Below are 18,586 nucleotides of genomic sequence, written 5' to 3' on the forward strand. Positions count from 1 at the left end.
GCAGGCCCCAGGGCCAGGACCCCCTAGGGTTGCCGTCATCACTGGCTTCCCTGGGGGAAGAGAATCTATGGCTGTCCTTCTCCAGGGTCAGGTTCCCAGTTAGCCCACACCAAGGCTCTGGGAGCACCACCTCCAACTCCCCAGATGTGGGAAGTTAAAGCTCAGATAAGTCTCAAGTTGCAGGGTAAGTGGAGTATCACTGGCCTGGAGGTGACAGGGGCTCCTGGCCTGGCTTCTGTGACCACAAGGCTCGTGATGGCTCCTTAGCGCCACCTGGACAGGAGCTGTGCTCAGGGCAGTTAGGCCATGGGGTCCGGATGGTCAGGCTCAGCTCTAGGTCAAAGGTCAAGACCACTGCCATTGTGGATGGTCTCTGGCAGAGGTAGGTTAAAAGGTGACCAATCAGGTTGTACTGAGGCATAAAATGAAAAACAGTTTCCAAGCCCAGAGCAGATCCCCACGCCCCCTAGAAAACACCCCTCCAGGAAGCCAGAGCGTCTCTAGCTGCATCACTATCAGCTCACCACTGCCAGCATGCTGGGCTCCATCAGAGATGCATCCTGGGTTTGGAAGGATGGAATTGGGACATCCTGGATGTTCTGTGTTCCACCTGGTGTGTGCCTTCCACAGGACAGGGAGAGGCCAGCCCAAGCCTCCTTGGCCTGAGGAGTTACAGATGAAGGCCAGCTGCCAGAGGACAGCCACTTGTTTTGAGGTTTTGCAAGTCCTTGGGCTCTGACTGGGGGTGGATGGGTGGGTAGACGGAGTCTGGATGAGTGAGCCTTTGGGGAAGGTACTGGGTTCCAGTGCAAAGCACTTACTGCCCTGGTAGAGTCAAGACTGTGCCCTACCACCATTGCCATGGAACTTCTGTATGAAGAGAACATTCTACCCAGTCACATGGTACTAAGGGATGCTCTGTGACAGGAAAGTGCCCAAGGATAGTCAGGAGCCAAGCCCAGAATGAAGTTCCTTCAAGCCTTTGCTGCCCTCCCAAGAACCACAAAGGAGAACAGGCTGGTGGTTAACTGCACAGAGCCCTAAGCTCTCACTGTGGCTGTGCCATTGAGCAGCTGGGTGACCTGGGACAAGCTGCTTAACTGCTCTCGTTCTCCATGTGCTCATCTGTAAGAGATGGGTCACATTACTTCAAAAAGGTTCTAGAAGACAAGTTTGGGTAAGGCCGTGGAGACATTGGACCTCTTGTGCTTTGCCAGTAGGAATGCAGAATGACCTGGCCGGGTTGGAAAGCAATTTGATGGAGCCTCAGAAAATTCCAGTAACTGTACTTCTAGAGAAATATCCAAGAGATGTGCAAACAAGTGTTCAAACAAGTACACGGACGTTCAGAGCAGCATCATTCACAGTGATCACAAGGTAGAAACACACCAGTATCAGATGAGGGACAGATCAACACTGTGGTCCATTGGTGCAGAGGAATACCACTCGGTCATCAAAGGGAAAGAGTGCTGGGGAGATGGCTCAGTGGGTAAGAGTGCTTGCTATGCAAGCATAAGGATCTGAGTTCAAATCTCCAGAGCCCATGGAAAAAGCCAAATGTGGCCACATATGCCCATTACTCCAGTGCTGGGGGTAGGGAGGGAAAACAGGAGAATCATGGGGCTTGCTGGCTTCCAGCCTAGCTCCAGGTTCAGTGAGAGATTCTGTTTGAAGGCAATAAGACAGAGATGATGGAACAGGACACCAGATGCCCTCTTCTGATCTCCGTGTGTGTGCATGGGTGTGTGTACATAATACACACACCCATACACACATACACTCACACTCACATACCAAGATACAAAAGCAGGCATCTCAACACAAGAATTCAGGTGCAGTCACAACCGCATGACTGTGATTCTGTTTATATGAGACGACCCAAGGGCAAAGCCACAGGGACAGAAAGCAGGCTGGTGTTATCAGAGGGGAACAGAGTGGTTGCCTACTGGGGTGCATCTCTGTCTTGGGTAACATTCTAGAGCGCAGGGCTGCTGCACCACATTCAATTTTGAAATGCCACTGAGTTGGGCATTTAAGATGATTAAGGGCTGAGGAGATGGTCCAGCAGGCAAAGAGCCTGCTGTTCAAATGTGAGGACCTGAGTTCAGTTCTCCAGAACCCATGTGAAAGCCAGGCAGGCATGGTGGCCACCTGTAATTCCAGGCTCAGAAGATGGAGAGAGAGTATCCTTGGAGCCAGTGGCTAGGTAGACTAGCCCAGTGGGCAAGCTGTGGGAGCCCCTGCCTCAGTGCATGAGGTGCTGGGTGATGAAGTCATCTGACGTAAACCTCAAGCCTCTACATGTAACCAGAGATGGTTAAATTGGTAGGCTTGCTGTGCATTGTACTTGGTGTATAGCCACATTGCAACAGGCTTTCCAGGAGGGAGGAGAGAGACTCATGTCTTAGGAAGCAAACAAATCCTACAAGGCTCAGAAAGCTCATAACATTTACTAGGCTCAAGAACCTCAGAAGGTTACAAGATTCACAAGGCCCCTCTGCAAGGTCATATAAACTGGAAACGATTGTTGGCAGATAAAGGAGACTTCCATGGAGCCAGTTGGAGGTTGTTCAACCTTCTCTAGTGACAAATGTGCCTCGAAGGTCCTGCTCACCAACATTTGGAGGCCCATGATTAGACAGGGACACAGACTTCTTGGGCCTGGGCAGATCCACAAAGGGCGTGGATTTCTGTGACACGGGAGTGGCTGCCATTTGACAGGCAGTCTGTAAGTACTGCTCAGTGACCCTGGACTAGGGGTGCATCTGGAAGGTGTGGGCCAGCTGGCTGCTACAGTGAGCCAGAGACACCACCAAGGCACACGGGGCCCCAGCTGGGACCAACTGGGAGGGTTTCCTGGAGGAGGTGACTCCTGGGCTGAGTATTTCACATTCCATGCTTTTCTTCTAGAGAAGAGATTTTGTTCTGGATGAAAAGAAGAGAGTTTCACAAAAACCTGCCCCTAGGCTAGATGTTTTGGTTTTCCTTTGACAAATTCCTGCAGTTCAAAAAATAGAAACCCTTTGGATTCAAATCCCGGTAATACCATTTCCAGCTGGGTAACTTGGGATCTCTGTGCCTTGGTTCCTTCACCTATGAGATGTGGCTCAGTTTGTAAAGAGATTGCCTTGCAAGCATAATGATGTGAGTTCAATCCCCAGAACCCACATTTAAAAAGCCAGGTGTGGTGGTACATGCTTGCAATCCTAGCATGGGGAGGTGGGAACAGGCAGATCTCTGGAGCTTCCATCCTATTTGGGCAGCTGTAGGCCAATGAGAGACCCTGTCTTAAAAAAAAAGTGGAGGACTAGAGAGATGATTCAGTAGTTAAGACTAGCTGCTCTTGCAGAGGACCTAGGTTCAGTTCCCAGCACCTACATGGCAGCTGACAACCATCTGTAACTCCAGTTCCAGGGGACCTGGCATCCTCTTCTGGCCTCTGCTACAAATGCACACGTGGGTTCACTTACATACACGCATACAAAACACTCATACACATAAAAAATAAGAATAAATTAATAATTTCTAAAAAGATGGGTAGTGCCTGAGAAAGAAAACCTCTGACCTCCACATACAGGTGCACATACATCTACATGGCACATGTATACCTGTACACATATGAACATGCACACACATTCACTTCACAGTCATACAAGGTCAGCACGGCACCAGCATGGGAAACCCAGAGTAGGAAACAGGCCTGTTGTCACCACTGTGCCCACTTTTTGACAGATGGTGGCTTTGGGACCAGGGTCCCCAACACAGACACCATGGAGAAGGTGAACAGAGCCCCACACCTACAGCATCAGGAGGAGTGTTGGTGGCCATGCATTGGCCTCCTGTGGCTGAGGAGCTCTGGCCACCTCCCCTTTATCACCACACCAAGCACACCACTTGCTTTCAGAGCTAAGATCATCAAGGCTCAAAGAGGTCAAGAAACCCCTCCCTGTCACACAGAGTGGTTGAGCTCCAGACAAGTAAGTCCATGTGCCCGGGCACAGATGGTAGGTGAGGGGCTCCTGATTAATTGCCTGGCTTTGGATTCCCAAGGAACTGTTCCCCCTCTGATATGACAATAAAGTGTATAACCAAAGGCTTAGCAGACAGGAAGCTTACCAGACTTCACACCCAATAAGCATTAGCTCCCAGGGTGCTCCATTTTATACTGCCTCCTTCTAATGGGACCACTAGAGGCCTGTGCTCTCACAGGATCTGTCTCTGGGAGGGACAGTACAGACCTGTGGCCTGGCTCATGACCCTGAACTGTAGAGGGTACATGGAACCCTGTAACCTAGGCTTCCCACCCAAGTTAGGGACTCTCTTCCTGCCCAGCTCTGTCCCCCATGTCAACATACAGGGAGGTGAATTCCTGGGGCAGGGGGTCCCTCAGTAGTTTGATAGCCTTCTATGGGAAAATGATCCCAATCTTGGTTTATTCCAGGCAGACTGGCAGATGGCTCTTTTCCAGGTGCCAGCAATACCTTCCACCCCTCCATCTGTCTCATCATCCTGGGACCCATGGTCAGGGAAGGGTGTCAAGAGTTCCATAGTGACACTGACCAGGGAGGTTATCTGTGAGCTGCTTCTCTTTTTTAGCTCCATGGGCTATCCTTTAAGCCTGTATCTTCAAGAAGGACCTGGCTTTTGACATGTACTGCTTGATCAATAAATAATAGCCTGTGGTGGGTTGATTGGGACTTTGACTTCTGTGTGGGACAACAGAGTGTTAGGAGGGAGCTGGTGTCAGCAATCTTCATCCCCTCCCCCACAATTGTGGAATCTCCCACCTTGATTCCAGCTTCACTCCTAGGAGAGGCCAGGCCAGGGTTACCAGAGAGGGATGGCAAAGCAGCCCTGAAGGCCCATAGAGACACTGACTCACAAAGTCCATCTCCCCCTGGAATCTCTGAGTCTCAGGTTCACATCCCGTGATATCCTGGGACACTGGTCTCACCCTCAGCAGATGACCCTGGTTAGGTCCACGAACACTTGTCAACAGCAGAGTTGTGGGTAGGAAAGGGAGGTGTCACCTGCCTCTTCGTTCCTGGCAAGCACTTAGGGGTAGTCAGGCATGTTGCAGATGGGTACTGAGGGTAAACACCACCCCCAACAAGCACTCAGCAAGTGGGGGTCACTGATCCCAAAGAAAGCATCAGTACCTGGATATTTTGACTAGTCACCAAAGGCCATGCCCAGTTAGTAAGGGACTGGGTTGGGGTGTAAGCTCAAATCTGCACAGCCCCAAAGCACACAGGTTTGGCATGAGACAGAGTATGGTCTGCCTAGATTCGTGGCCCCACTGCACCTCCCAGCTTCCTCCATCCTTCTGGGCTTCATTCTTCACAAAAGAACTATCTAGTAAAGAAATAGTACTTACCTCTGCATATGTGAGCCAAAGTCAATCAGGCTGGTGATGGCACCCAGCGGGTCATGAGTGCTCAGGGAGGAAGCTCACGGCCCCTGACCCCTGTCCACTCCACCCAACCCCAGCCATCTCTTCCTTCACTTTCTTCCTCCACAGCTGGTACCTGACAGGCAGCTGTGCCTACCCCCCCAACCCCCAATCTGGCTCCCACTCCTTCTTTCCCCTCTCTGTTGAAATGTCACCTGCTCAGGCAGGCCTTTCCCGAGTCCCCTTTTGAAAATGGCAGCCTCCCCCCCCACACACTCTGCAGACTCCCACCGCACTTTCGCATATAGCCGACTGCCTGCGTTTCACTGCTTTTGCATAATGCTACTCCTGAGGGAACAGGGCTGATTTTTTTTTTTTTTTTTTTTTTTTTTTTTTTTTTTTTTTTTTTTTTTAAAAAAAAAAAAATTAGCTAGATCCCCAGTGATTCTCAACAGCATGCCTGCTCTCTTGCTCCCCAGGGAACATCAGGCACTGTCTGAGGATAGTCAGGTGTGTAGGTAGGTGGGCACTACTTGTATCTAGTGGGTGGGAACATGCTGCAGTGCACAGACCCAGCCTTTTAGTCACCAAGAAAACCTGACCCCAGAAGCCAAGGACACCACTATCACTGAGCTCAGTGGGTGGCGTGTATATTGCAGGAGCTCAGTAAATGCTCCTCAGAGAACAACAAAGGTCTATTGTTGCCATCGCCATTATTTAACAACAGAGTTAATAACAGCCATCCATCCCTTGGGCTGGAGCTGTAGCTCAGTTGGTAAATGCTTGCCTAGCATACATGAGATACTGGGTTTGATCCCCACCACGGCATAAACCAAGCATGGTGGTGCATTCCTGTAATCCCAGCACTTGAGACATGGAGACAGGATGAGAAGTTCGAGGTCATCTTTAGCTACATAGTTAGTTTGAGGCTAGCCTGAGCTACATGAGACCTGGGATATGTAAAATACAAGAAAAAAAAATCCCAGAAAACTACAAGTATAAAAAAGGGGGGAGGGTGTGATTTATAGAACATACTGGCCACATATTGGTGGCCCATGGTGTAGTGTCAACTTTCTGATCAGGGCTCTGCCCTCTAGAGCTCCTAGAATGGGCTGCACCACCACAAGCCAAGATTGGTCCATAATGACAGGTGATAGATAATGTCCAGGACTCAAGTGATGCTCACCCACCTCTTCCCTCAGCAGGGACCTCTGATCTCTCAGCATGCCCCACATTGGAACACTCAAACCATTCAGGATAACCTCAGTGTGGTCTCTGCACCTCCAGTTGCTCAACCCCAGGGTCACCTGTGCCTGAATGAGCTATGCTGCTGAACTCTGCTGTCTCTGCTTCTCTCCAGGAAGGTGATACAGGGGCGGGGTCTGGCTCTGGAAGGCTCACCCCTGTTGAAACCTCCCCCAGGCTCAGCATAGCCTGGGGTCTGGGAACACTTTCTCATTCAGCTGACCTAACAAACTGCCACAGGCAATTTAAACAGTCAGAGTGACAGGCCTAGGCTCCAGATGCAAAGAACGTGTCCTTGGGGAAGGAGGAGGGGTTGGGGCATCCTGCCAAGGGAAGGGACATGCTGAGGGGTGATGCTTTGCTATGGGGTTTCCTTCACCTCCCACTGGGCCCTGCAGCTCACTACTAGTCAGCACCACCTACCACCTGCTTCCTCAGCAGGCGCCCACCTCCCAGTCCCACGGAGAATTCCCAGTGAGCTTTGCCACTTCTCGCCGGCCACCTGCAAGCCCATCCCCCAATCTCTCCTGCTTCCAGGCTGCTGAGCCTAAATCTGCAGAACCTAAGGTTGGCAAAGTTTTCTCTGACCTACACTCCTTCCCCTCTGCCCTTCTGTCCTCTCCCTCTTTTCTTAAAGGTTTTCTAAGTTTCAAAAAAGCCATTTCTGCTAAGGTTTAGTTGCTGACATAACAGGTACAGGGCCAAAGGGCTGCATGAATCTCTCCTGGTGGAATATTAGGCATCAGACATCTAGGTTTTTGGGGGGGAGGTGGACAATGTTTGGCAGGCAGGGGTTTTCTTGGTTCCCCTAATACTTGTAGTTATTTCGAATTCTGCCAGGGGGTAAGACTGGCCTCAAACTCAGGATGGGATGACAGGTACATGTAGAAGGACCACCTGGCACTGAGCCAGGAGTCTTCACCCAATAGACCAGAAGCCTGGGGAAGCAGTGCTAGCTCCCCCTAGAGGCAGGGTTCAGTGTTTACCGGTCCTTCATTTCCACTCTCTGGGAATCCCAGCTCAACCTGAACTCATGCTACCAAACTCACACCCTTCTCCAAGGACTCATGGGACATCCTCATTGTGTGGTCACTTTCTTCACATCCTGTGTCTTGAGCCACAACTACCAGCCCTGGACATTTCCATGAATGGATACTGTCATCTGTGACTTTACTTTGTCCTCACAACACTCCGACAGCTTAGTTTTATGAGCCTCCAAGAGGTTCCATAACTTGGTCAGTGTCACTGTCACAGAATAAGTAACAGAGTTTGGAGTCCATGTTTTCTATCACAACCTAAGGCTAGCCTCTTTCAGCCAAGTGCACCATGTTCCAAAGCCCCCTCTCGGGTCATGAGAACCTGATGCCCCCATCCTGGGAATGGTTGGGCTGTACAAGCCTGCCATGGGCCAGTGAGGTGAAGGCTGGTGTGACACAGCAAGGTGCTGGGGTCCTTACATGGTCATCAACAGCTCACACACAGCAGGGCTACCTCTCCTCCCCACGTCCAGCTGAGATACCACAGCCCTTAACACACACAGCCCTTGTTGCCTCAATCCTTCCCTTCCCTGTTTGCAAGAAGATAGGTGTTTGGGGTGGGAATATGCCAAGTCCCAACACACAGCTCACCATTTTTAGGCACCCTGAGACCCAGCCTTAGGGGGTGCTAGGACCCAACCTCAGAGCACTAAGTTAGCCCAGAAGTGAGGCAAAACTAGGGTTTCTTAAGGAGGCAGGAACCTGGCACTGAAAGGCTGACTCTGGGGCTGCAAAGAGGAGCAATGGACCTGGCACCAATATGCCCGTAACCCTGAGATGCCCCCAAACAAGGACATTAGATACACCCTCACCACCAGGACAAGCCAGGTGTGTCATCCATCAAGTCCAGTGATTTGTGGAGAAAAGGGTTTGAGATGGCCTGGAGGGGTCCTCATCTTCTTTTCCCCGGGATGGAGGGTGAAGCAGGAGGCAGCACTGGTGGCAGCTGGAGTATGATGGAGGGCAAACCCAGAAAAGTTCCCCCTTGTAGCCCTGTTCCAGATTCTCCTGTAGTCTCTGGTACTGATAATCCGGGGCAAAGTGGGTGAATTCCTTCCCTTTTCTGAACAGCTTCCTCCTCCGGTTAAAAGGGGCCATCAGCTGTGGGCTGTTAGGGTCCCATGAACCCACATGGTTAGGCTCAGGAGACAGAATACCAGCCTCTTAGCTTAGCCAGACACTGGAATGGCTTTCAAAGCTCTTTCAGTCTCAGGAGGGGGATAATGTGTCACTTTAAAATTGTTAACAGGCTGCACCTTTACCAATTACCAAAATAGGATAGAGGGAAAGAGATCAAGTAAATAAAAGGGGTGCTTTGGAGTGGAGGAGAAATTTTGGGGGTGCTCTCTAGGGTTGATATCTCACAAGAAGCATGCAGAGGGGTCACCATCTTCCACTGTTAGTCTTGCTCAGCTTTGGGGCTCCTGGCAAAGCCCCTTCCTTCTGCTAATCCCTCCCCAGCATCCTCCTGTGGCCTAGGGCAGGGGAATGAGTTCGGGGGCAGGCAGATGTCCTAGGGTAGGATGGAGAAGTGACTCTCAGGTAGATACAACCTGCTGGGAAGTGAATCCACCTACTGACTATGGCAAGTGGGGAGTTCGGTCCGCAGAGACCCACAGCCCAGCTCAACAGGTGGTGGTGGGCTTTTCCCCGCTGGCATTTTTCTGTGTCTTTTCTGCCAGTCTCAGGCAAGTCTGTCGTGGGAAGTCCGTTTGTGGCTTTGGAGTGGGAGAACTGCAGGGAAGCCTCTGCAAAGAGGGGGCGTCATCGCCCCCAACCCCAGCGTAATCCTACACACACACACACACACACACACACACACACACACGCATACACACGGTGCGCCCCACCCTGCCACTCCACTCCAGAACGAGGCCAGCCGGGCTCAGTGGCCGCAGCACCGCGGGAGATGTCGCCTCCCCTGACCGCCCCCCAAGAAGGAAGAGCTGGTCCCTCCTGCTCATCCCCGCTCTCACCTCGCGGCCGTGGTTCAGGTCTCGCGTGGGCGGGGGGATGTCCTCTGGCGCGGGCAGCGGGAGGAACCGAGCTGGCTGCCCGGCGCCCGCCCCGTCGCGTCCGGTCCCCCGGAGCTGCTCTGCGCCAGTGGTGGTGGATGTGGCAGCTGCTGGCGGAGCCGGGACTGGGGGAGGGCGGGACCCAGGGCGGGGCCTGGGGCGGGGCCTACCCTCCCCTACGCTCCCAGCTCCGGGTGGGCTTAGGAACAGAAGAAGGCTGCCTTCCACCTGGGAAGAGAGCACTTGGGATGGGAAGCACCCTCGTGGGGTTTGCAGGTGAAGGGTTGAGGGGCTGGCGTGGGAGAGGGGAGGCTTTCTGGGCTGAGAACACCTGCCTCGAGTCAGATTTACCTTCCCGTGCCAGCTGCTGCGACTGAAGATGAAGAGAACACCCCAGCACTAGCCAGTTATTTATTGAGCCCTCACTGAGCCACTAGTGAAAGTGCTTCCCAGGTCTCAAGACACTTACCCCTCACAGCAGTCCCATTTCAGAGATGCCAGCGCTGAGGCACAGAGCCATGAGTATGCCTGAGGACAAGTCAGCAGAGCCAGGTTGGCACTGCCTGGCTCTGGACAGCATTAAATATTCATTTTTTTCATCTCTAAACTAGAAGATGGAAATATATGCCATGCACGCGATGCCTAGCACTTTTAAACTTAATTTTACAGCTTATTGGGACCCTGGACACGCAATTAAGTTCATAAATATCTATTAAACAATCATACATTTGAAACCTGCAGCTGGAGCCTGGGGTGGTGGTGGTGGTGCTGGTGCTGGTGGTGCTGGTGGCGTTTGAGGTTGCTGTCCAGACAGGTCAGCAGGAAGTACATAAGGGTTCACTTTTCCTGGCCAGAGTACCTGGAATGGCACCTGATACTTTTGTGCACATGTTGGGAAGGGCGCCCTGCAAGAATGGAGGCTTGGCCAGTCAGACCACAGGGAGCTTCCAGCAGATCTGCCAACTCCTCCCAGCAGTGAAGCAGGCAAGATGGAAGTAAGTGTGGGTGTTTGTTATGTGTGAGTTCTTGTGTGTGTGCATGTGACAGAGAGAGGTCAATCTCAAGTGTCTTTCCTCAGGAGCTGTCTCCCTTGTTTTGTTTGTTTTTGAGACAGGGTCTCTCACAGAAACCCAAGGCTCTCTGATTAGGATGAGCTGACTGGCCAGCAAGCCCCAGGGATCTTCTTGTTTCTTCCTCCCCAGTATGGGGATATAGGTGTGTGCCACCACGAGGGACATTTTGCAAGGGTTCTGGGGATTGAACTCAGGTCCTCATGCCTACAGGCAAGCACTTTACCAACATAGCTGCCTTCCCAGCCTGAGCACGTATGGGCATGGAGAGTCAGCCTATACACAAAAGTCAGTTGCCAAATACTGAGACATCAGAATCAAACATATTTGCTCCAAACTATAAGGCAACAGCTGCACAGAAGTACCTGTGTGACTAAGGTCTCCTGACCAAGACATCAAGATGGACATTGCCACATATGAATTGGATCACATGCAACCAGAATAACTGAAGGGTTTTGGGAAGGGTATACCATGTTATTGTTCACAGTACTTTAGACCTAGAATACACCCAACTTTGTCTTTCTATTCCCACCTGCTCCCCAAGTCATGCCCCACCCCCAGTTCCCTGATGGGAAGGTCTCACACCACTCACAAATATCCACATCTCTCAACTGTGTTGGGCAGCCCCTCATCTCAAATTTCCAACCCCATCACTCCCCTGTTCTTCCAAACATGCTCATTTCCTGTTGTCTGGTTTGTCCTTCTCTCCACTTGGAGAACTCTTATATTGGAGAACATACCTCAGGACTTTATTCAATTTGCTTCCTATGGCCTAAGAATTAATTTCTCCATCCTCCTCAGGACCCAGGAGTGACTCATCCAGCAATGACCAGTGTAGCAATGACAAATTGCCTGGTGGTCTCCTTGACTTGACTGTGAGCTTAGGCAGCAGACCAGACACATGGCAGGTACAAGGGAGGTACCTTGCCTATGCTGTGAAAAGATGAACAAGAGCCCACAGCCAGGACAATTTTTTTTCCCCAAAGGTTGTGGTTAATATTCCCAGGGTCAACTGGAAAGCTGGGAACCATTATCTGACAGGGTTGCCTCTTCCAGGTGGCAGCCACGACCACAAGCACCTGAAGAGTATGTGTGTAGAAGGAAAAGCAATCTGACTGCTTGAGATGGGAATGAGGCAAGGGGTGCTGAGGAGGTGGGTGTCCTCTCTCACATGTCGATGGAGGAATGCTAGAATGTCCCTGTGCTCTCTAGACAGATCCCTCTTGACCTGTGTGACACTGTTCCCTGGGCCATCTCACAATGCCCGTGTGAATCAATGCACTTTAGGACACTCTCTTTACAAAAAGCAATGTATTTCTAGGGGTGCTCGTGGCCTCATCCCCAGTCCTTCTGCCTGAGGCAGTACAACTCAAGATGTAAGTGGTTAAGAGAGAAAGGATATGGGTTTATTGGAATGGGGTCTTCAGCCTGGTTCTGACCCTATTTGGCTGTATGACCTCAAGAAATATTCTTAACCTCTTGAGCTTTATTCCTCTTTAGCTAGGGCTGGTTCTTGGGGGTATAACCCTGGCAGCTGCATAGCCCTCTTTTAGCGAGGCTCTGTGTTCAGTTTATTTGCTGATAAGCTTTTGCTTGCACTATTTAATCATTTGAGTGAAGAGGTTCTGCTAGTTTTTGTACCACCCCCTTCACCATTGTATAGTCAGCGGTAGTGAGAGCCCTGAGCTCCCTGGGTGACTGGATGCTTCTGAGACCTTGTGAAAGAGTGTGACACCTGACATGCTCTACACAGAAGTGAATTTCAGGTCCTGGAATCTGGTCCTGAAGGATGAATAGTTCACCAGTGAGTCTGCAGGCTAAGAAGGGAGGGAGCTTGGAGCACAGGGACTGGCAAACATGACAGTAGCTGGATCCAGGGGAGTGTAGACCTAAAAGACACATCTGTAGACACAGGTAGGGGCTATGTGAAAGCTCTCCTGATTCTTTATGGACTTTTGTGGAGTTTTGCTCTCAGGCTGGGAAGCCCCTGAATAGGGGTCAGGAAAGGAGAGGAAGGAAGGCATTGGACTCTAAGCTGGGCCCCATCCCTAGCCACAGCTCTGCAGGGTTTGCTGCAGATGACAGGCCCTGGATGGCAGGGGCAGGGAACACTGCTCAGAGGTTGCCAATACAGTGGACTGGAAACGCTCCTGTCGACATGATGGGAAAATGCTGTAGGTATAAAAGCCAGCAGCTGTGCTTGGGGACCTGGGGACTCCAGGCCTGATGAATAATGGAGCACAAGTTTCTCCCTGGCTCTCTTTTTCGATCCTTTCAATAATTCATGCATTCCCTGTTGGGCGAAGGCTTGCACGAAACACCAGCTTTCTCTGAATACACAGCTGAGCCGGGCAAGTCTGAGGCTTCACGCGTTAGGTCTTAATTAGGAACACTCCTCCACACATGTGCGTTAGCTTCGCAGCGTGACCCCTGCATTTGTGTGGAGGGAAATGCCCAGTGATGCCAGGAGGGGACAAGGTCTTCCTGTCAGCTTCTTCCTGACCCCAGGGAGGGTGGTGATGGGTGTCACTTTCAGGTGGCTGCTTTGCCAGCCTTTTCCCTCTGCCTTTGGGATCTTGGAGACAGGTGACATGATGTCCTCTGCCACCTGAATTCCTGTATGATGATGAGCAGTAGAAGTTTCTGGATGACCTCTGATAAGCAAGAGAAAGAAAACTGGTTGTTACTTTCATGGAGTGTTTCCTGATCCATCACCCTGTCTCTTTCCCTTTCTGCTACTGCCCTGTGATTGCTACACTCTTAGTCCACTGAGGAAATGGGCTAGGGACCCAAACTCCAGTTCTCAGCGGTGGTCAGCACGATGTGAGATAGTCAGTAATGGACAGATGATGGTGTCTTCTTTGGTGTCAAGGACAGAGGGGATCAGCACTTCTCTGCAGATGCAGGTCAGGTTTGCAATGCACATGGCATGAGAGCATGTGGGCATGTGTGTGTCCGCGGAGATGGGGAGAGGGATGAGGGCCTAGTGGAGATAGGAGTGGAGGGCACCAGAAGCTGAGCTCCATCTCTAGCTGCCCCCGTTGGAGGGGGTAGATTGATAACAGCACTATTAACCCATATCTTAACTCAAGGGTAAGTGTGTTCTGTGTTCTAGTGTATTTGATTCTCAAAGCAACTCTACATTCTCAGACATCATGACTGTCAGATGGGGAGTTGGGGCTTAAAGAGGTAAATTGCCCTAAGAACAGCGAAATTCTAGGGTTCAAAGGAAAATGGCAAGCTCAGGCTCCATCTACCTGGGCATCATTCATGCTGAGAGTGGGAGTAACAGCCAGACTCCTCAGGATGTTCTCAGAGACCAGGCTCCAGGTTCCAGGAGCTGGTCACAGCAGGAGAGCCAGGGAGCTGTCCTGAGACAGAGCACTCAGAGACTGGACAAGCAGCGAAGGCTGGGATCATAGGATGACTGGCCAGGGGGTTCAAGGAACAGTGTGCTTCAAGAAGCAAAAAACATTGGCTTAGTTGGTAGAGTGCTTGCCTAGTATGCGGGAAGCTGAGTTCAGTTGTTAGCTCTACACAAACCAGGTATGGTGGCTCACAGCAAGAATCCCACCACTCAGGAAGTAGAGGCAGGAGGATCAAGAGTTCAAGGTCATCTTTGGCTACATAATAAGTTTGACACTCATTCTCAAAATGGAGAAGAGGAGGAGGAAGAAGAGGAGGAGAAGAAGGAATAGAAACAAGAAATGGGTTCCCTCTTTTTTCCTGGGTACCAACCACATGGCTCTTTCTGGAAGGTGGGACCCTGAAGGGAAGCTGTGCTGCTCCAGGTGAGATTGCTTGCTTACCTGCTCTTTTTTTTAACCTGTTGAGTCAGCTCTGTAAGTGTCTTTTTCTCCTGCACTTGATTTTGCCAGGCTAGGCATGACACGTGATGTAACAGACACTGGCATAACCCTCCGTGCTCCTGCTCTTTTAGACCCAGCCATGTCCCTCTTTCTATCAGTCAGCTTGAGCTATTTTTCATGCCACCACCCCTGTTATTCCCACAGCCCACTAAATGCCGTGTTGAGGCCCCAAGGCCAGCAGGCAAAGAAGCAGTTTCCTTTCTTGCATGGGAACACACTCTCCTTTATTCTCAAGGCCACAGTGTGTGAACCCCAGAGCACTGTCATTGCTGCCTGCTTTCCTGCTGGGTGAGTGAGCAGCAGCTCTTGTTCCCCGTATGGAGGTTCTCCTCCTCCCCCAGCTGTTTGGCTTCTGCTCTGGAGCGTTGTCCCCTTGGTAACTAGATGATTACCCACAAAATGAAGATGGCCCTCCATTTTGACTGCTCAGAAAGTTACAAGAAATGGCATGGTATATAGGCCCTGGGTGGAGCAGGACACATGAGGGGCAGGGAAAGAAAGGCACTTCAGCACGAAGGGCTCTAGACCAGCTAGGGAGATTGTGCGCGAATGGTCAGCACCTGGACAGCTCCCGATCTATGGCGGGGAATCTCCTCACAGGCTGTTGCTTGTTCTTTCTTGAACCCTGTAAAGCTTCTCTGGTGATTTGGGCGTTGGGCCGCAGGGAGACAACAACTTCTTCTGATAAGATGAAGACACTGAATCGGGGAGATGGCTCAATCAGTAAAGTGCTTGCCCCACAAGCCTGAGGACCTGAGTTCAGTTCTCCAGCACCCATATAAAAACCAGGAGTGGTGTCTGTAATCCCAGAACTGGGGAAGGGGAGACAGGAAGATCCCTGGGGCTTGATGGCCAGCCAGCCTAGCTGAAACCAGAAGTTCCAGGATCTGGGAGAGACCTTGTCTAAAAAAATTGAGGTGGAGCACAAGAGGAAGGCATCTGACATCAATCTCTGCTTCTACATGCACATGCACACACAACTGCTACATAAGAACATGTGCACGCCGGTAATGACATCATCAGGGGTCCACATGCACCAGTCATCATGGGTTAAACAGGCCAGATAACAGGTGTGCAGGGCCTTAGAGAATATTCCACTGGTGAGAAGAGCGGCTTTGTGGTGGCAAGTCATACAAGCTTGTCAATGGCCCCATGAAAGGGAAGTCAGCTCAGCTCACCTAAGGTGGTGTCGGAGAGTGGAGACCTCTCGCTGGCACACCATGCAGGGCAGACCTCAGCAGCCTGGTGAGGGGATGGGCTCCTAACACAAAGGGAAAATCCCTGCAGCTAGAACCGGGGATGGGAGTAGAGAGAAAGAGAGGCCGGGGAATGAGAGCATTTTTGTGTATTTCAGAACAAAGAAAGCTGGACCAGCCTCATGCCACTTCCCCAATTACCTGGCTCTCTGGATGACAGGAAACAGTATCTAAAATAACCATTTCCTACCTTTGAAGTTAATGAAAAAAAATCTTTGAAGTGAATGAGTGAAAGATATGACTTGCTAGAGAAGCCAGCAGAGGTGGAGCCAGATGTACCTTTTCCAGCTGAGACAGTCCCTTCCACCTCTAGGTCTGCTTAAGGGACCCAGCAGCCTCCGTTTCAGGCTGGGTCAAGCCCCACCCCATCCATTTTATATAAGGAACTTTGACACCAGTATGGATTTTAGTACCCTTGGATACCCCAAGAGCAACGAGGGACAGCATAAAACATTTTGTCTAGCTCTTTACACTTAGCCTAATGCTTTTGAGGCTCACCAGCATTGGAGCAAGCAGCATTTGTTTTTATGACTGTGTGATAGTGTATGTGTATATAATAGGGTTTTTTAAAAAATGAGTTCAACTGCTGATGGGCATTTTATTCATTCATTCATTCATTCATTCATTCATTCATTCGTTCATTTGAGACAGGGTCTCCCTGTAGCCCCAGCTAGCCTGAAACCAGCTGTGTAGACCAGACTGGCCTCCAGAGTGCTGGGATTAAAGTTGTGCACCACCCTTCCAGGTTTCTGATGGGCATTTTTATTGTTCTATCTTCTGACTGTGATGACAGTGTTGACATGGATTTGTTTGAATGCTTGCTTACACACACACACACACACACATGCATGCACACACACGCATGCACACACGCACATATTGACAAATCCCTTCATAAGCAATTGGGAAGCCCATTGAGTCTTCTACATAGAGATAGAAAAGACCCCATTTTCCCCAACAGTGTCATCCACTGGCCAATACCTAGATTTGCCTGGCAGAGTTCTTTTCCTGGTTTGTTGTTTTAGACATGGTCCTTTGTAACTGGAGGTGACCTTGAATTCACTGTGTAGTCAAGGATGACCTTGAGCTCCTTATCCTTCTGCCTCCATCTCCCAAGTGCCCAGAGCATCCAGAACTGTCTTACCTTTTGTAGGGAGAAAGTCTAGCTCAGGTGCTATTCTCAACCCTTTTAAGGCTAATAATTACAGATGACCTGAGGTAAAAGGACAAGGTGTCCTGGAGCTAGGGGTAGCTGGCTCAGGGCTCTAGTCCTGCCACTGCCCCTTCCGGGTTCAAGGTTCTACCCCTGACATCCTCTCCTTCCTGGCTCAGAGCTCCAGCCCTGCCACCCCCTCCCCCTTTCTAGGCTCTGCCCATCTGTAACTCATTCATGGCACAGCAGGTTAGGGACATATGTTTCCCCCATAAAATGTGTCAGAGCTTAAATGCCATCTCTGTCTGGCACTCAAAGTGATTTTGGGAAATTACTGAATCCTGACTTTGAGAATCCTCATTTGACAATGGGTGTCTTGTTTGTGGTGATCCCACCAGGAAGGGTCATAGAGAGGACAAAGGAGTTACTCATGTGCAGCGTGGGGTCTAGCAAGAAGCAGCCACGATGGCTTCATATTTAGGTCTAGATGTATGATCAGTTCTAAATCCCATGGGAGGTCATGTGTCCAGGTCTTTCAGAGTGGCTCACTAGAAAGCCAGACATTTTTCTGAGAGCAATGTTGACAGCACTTGAGGGCAGGGATGGGACAATGGGAAAATTGTTTTCTAAGCACTGTTGGAAAACCTGGTACAAGTCATCTGGATGTACCATGATCCCTCAGTGGCTTCCCCAGGACGGAGAGTGGGAAAAGTGATGAGAGGAAGGTGCTTCCCTGCCTGAGGGGATAATCAGGATGCTGATTATCAGCATCTTTTCTGACTGGGGCTTCTTCTGTGAGACTGTAGGCATAACCAGTGCCAGCCATCTGTGGCCATGGCCAGGACCACCAGGTGTCTTCCTCAAACATCACATGTGCAGAACTTTGAAGAGGTCAGGCATTTTTTCATGAAAAGTCATACAGCTTCACAAAAGTCATAGAGCTATGATCTCTGATTCCTTCCTTTATTTTCCTGGGATGGGAAGAAGACCTGAGAGACCTCTGACTGCCCCCCTATGGGAAGGAGGTAGCAACCCCAATTCCCTGAAGTGTAGGACAATTCTTAGCGCTTTGGCCTTATCAGTGTTTCTCAATTTGAGAGCTACTGGCATTTTGTTGAGGGGTGGGGCTGCCCTATATGTTGACAGATGGTCAGCAGCATCTCTGGCCTCCCATTAGATGCCAGAAGTTCCCCTTTTCCAGCAGTGACAACTAAGAATATTACCGTCATTAACAATATCCCCCTAGGGGCAGATTCTGTCCTGGTTGGGAATCACTGTGTTCTGTGCTGAGGCTGTTTTCTGCACAGGAGTCCCTTGGTTTGAAAGTAGAGGCAGATAGCTGTGACTCTACCAATGTGGGAAAAGCTCCATGATGGCTCTGAATCCTGAAGGATTTCTCCACGAGAGCAGAACATCTCAGCACAGCAGATCTTAGACCTGGTCTGAGGTCACCCAAGAAGGGAAACTTGCTATTCTATCATGGCTTTGACCTAGTCCTTGTTACAAATGTGCTAAAGGAATGGTCATTTCCCTCTGGGTCACAATGTCC

The 18,586-nt window shown here is 50.6% G+C and overlaps 1 protein-coding gene across 1 annotated transcript in view; it reads right to left on the reverse strand.

Moving 5' to 3' along the window:
• The window catches only part of Cacng5 (calcium voltage-gated channel auxiliary subunit gamma 5), a 46,737-nt gene extending 36,975 nt beyond the window's left edge, over positions 1-9,762 (reverse strand). The window contains exon 1 of the mRNA XM_008843199.1: positions 9,651-9,762. The gene's annotated coding sequence lies outside the window, so the exon portion shown is untranslated. The remainder of the gene's footprint in view (positions 1-9,650) is intronic.
• Positions 9,763-18,586: the final 8,824 nt, after the last annotated feature.

The sequence above is a fragment of the Nannospalax galili genome, unplaced genomic scaffold (assembly GCF_000622305.1).
Source record: "Nannospalax galili isolate Female #2095 unplaced genomic scaffold, S.galili_v1.0 scaffold781, whole genome shotgun sequence".
NCBI lineage: Eukaryota > Metazoa > Chordata > Mammalia > Rodentia > Spalacidae > Nannospalax > Nannospalax galili.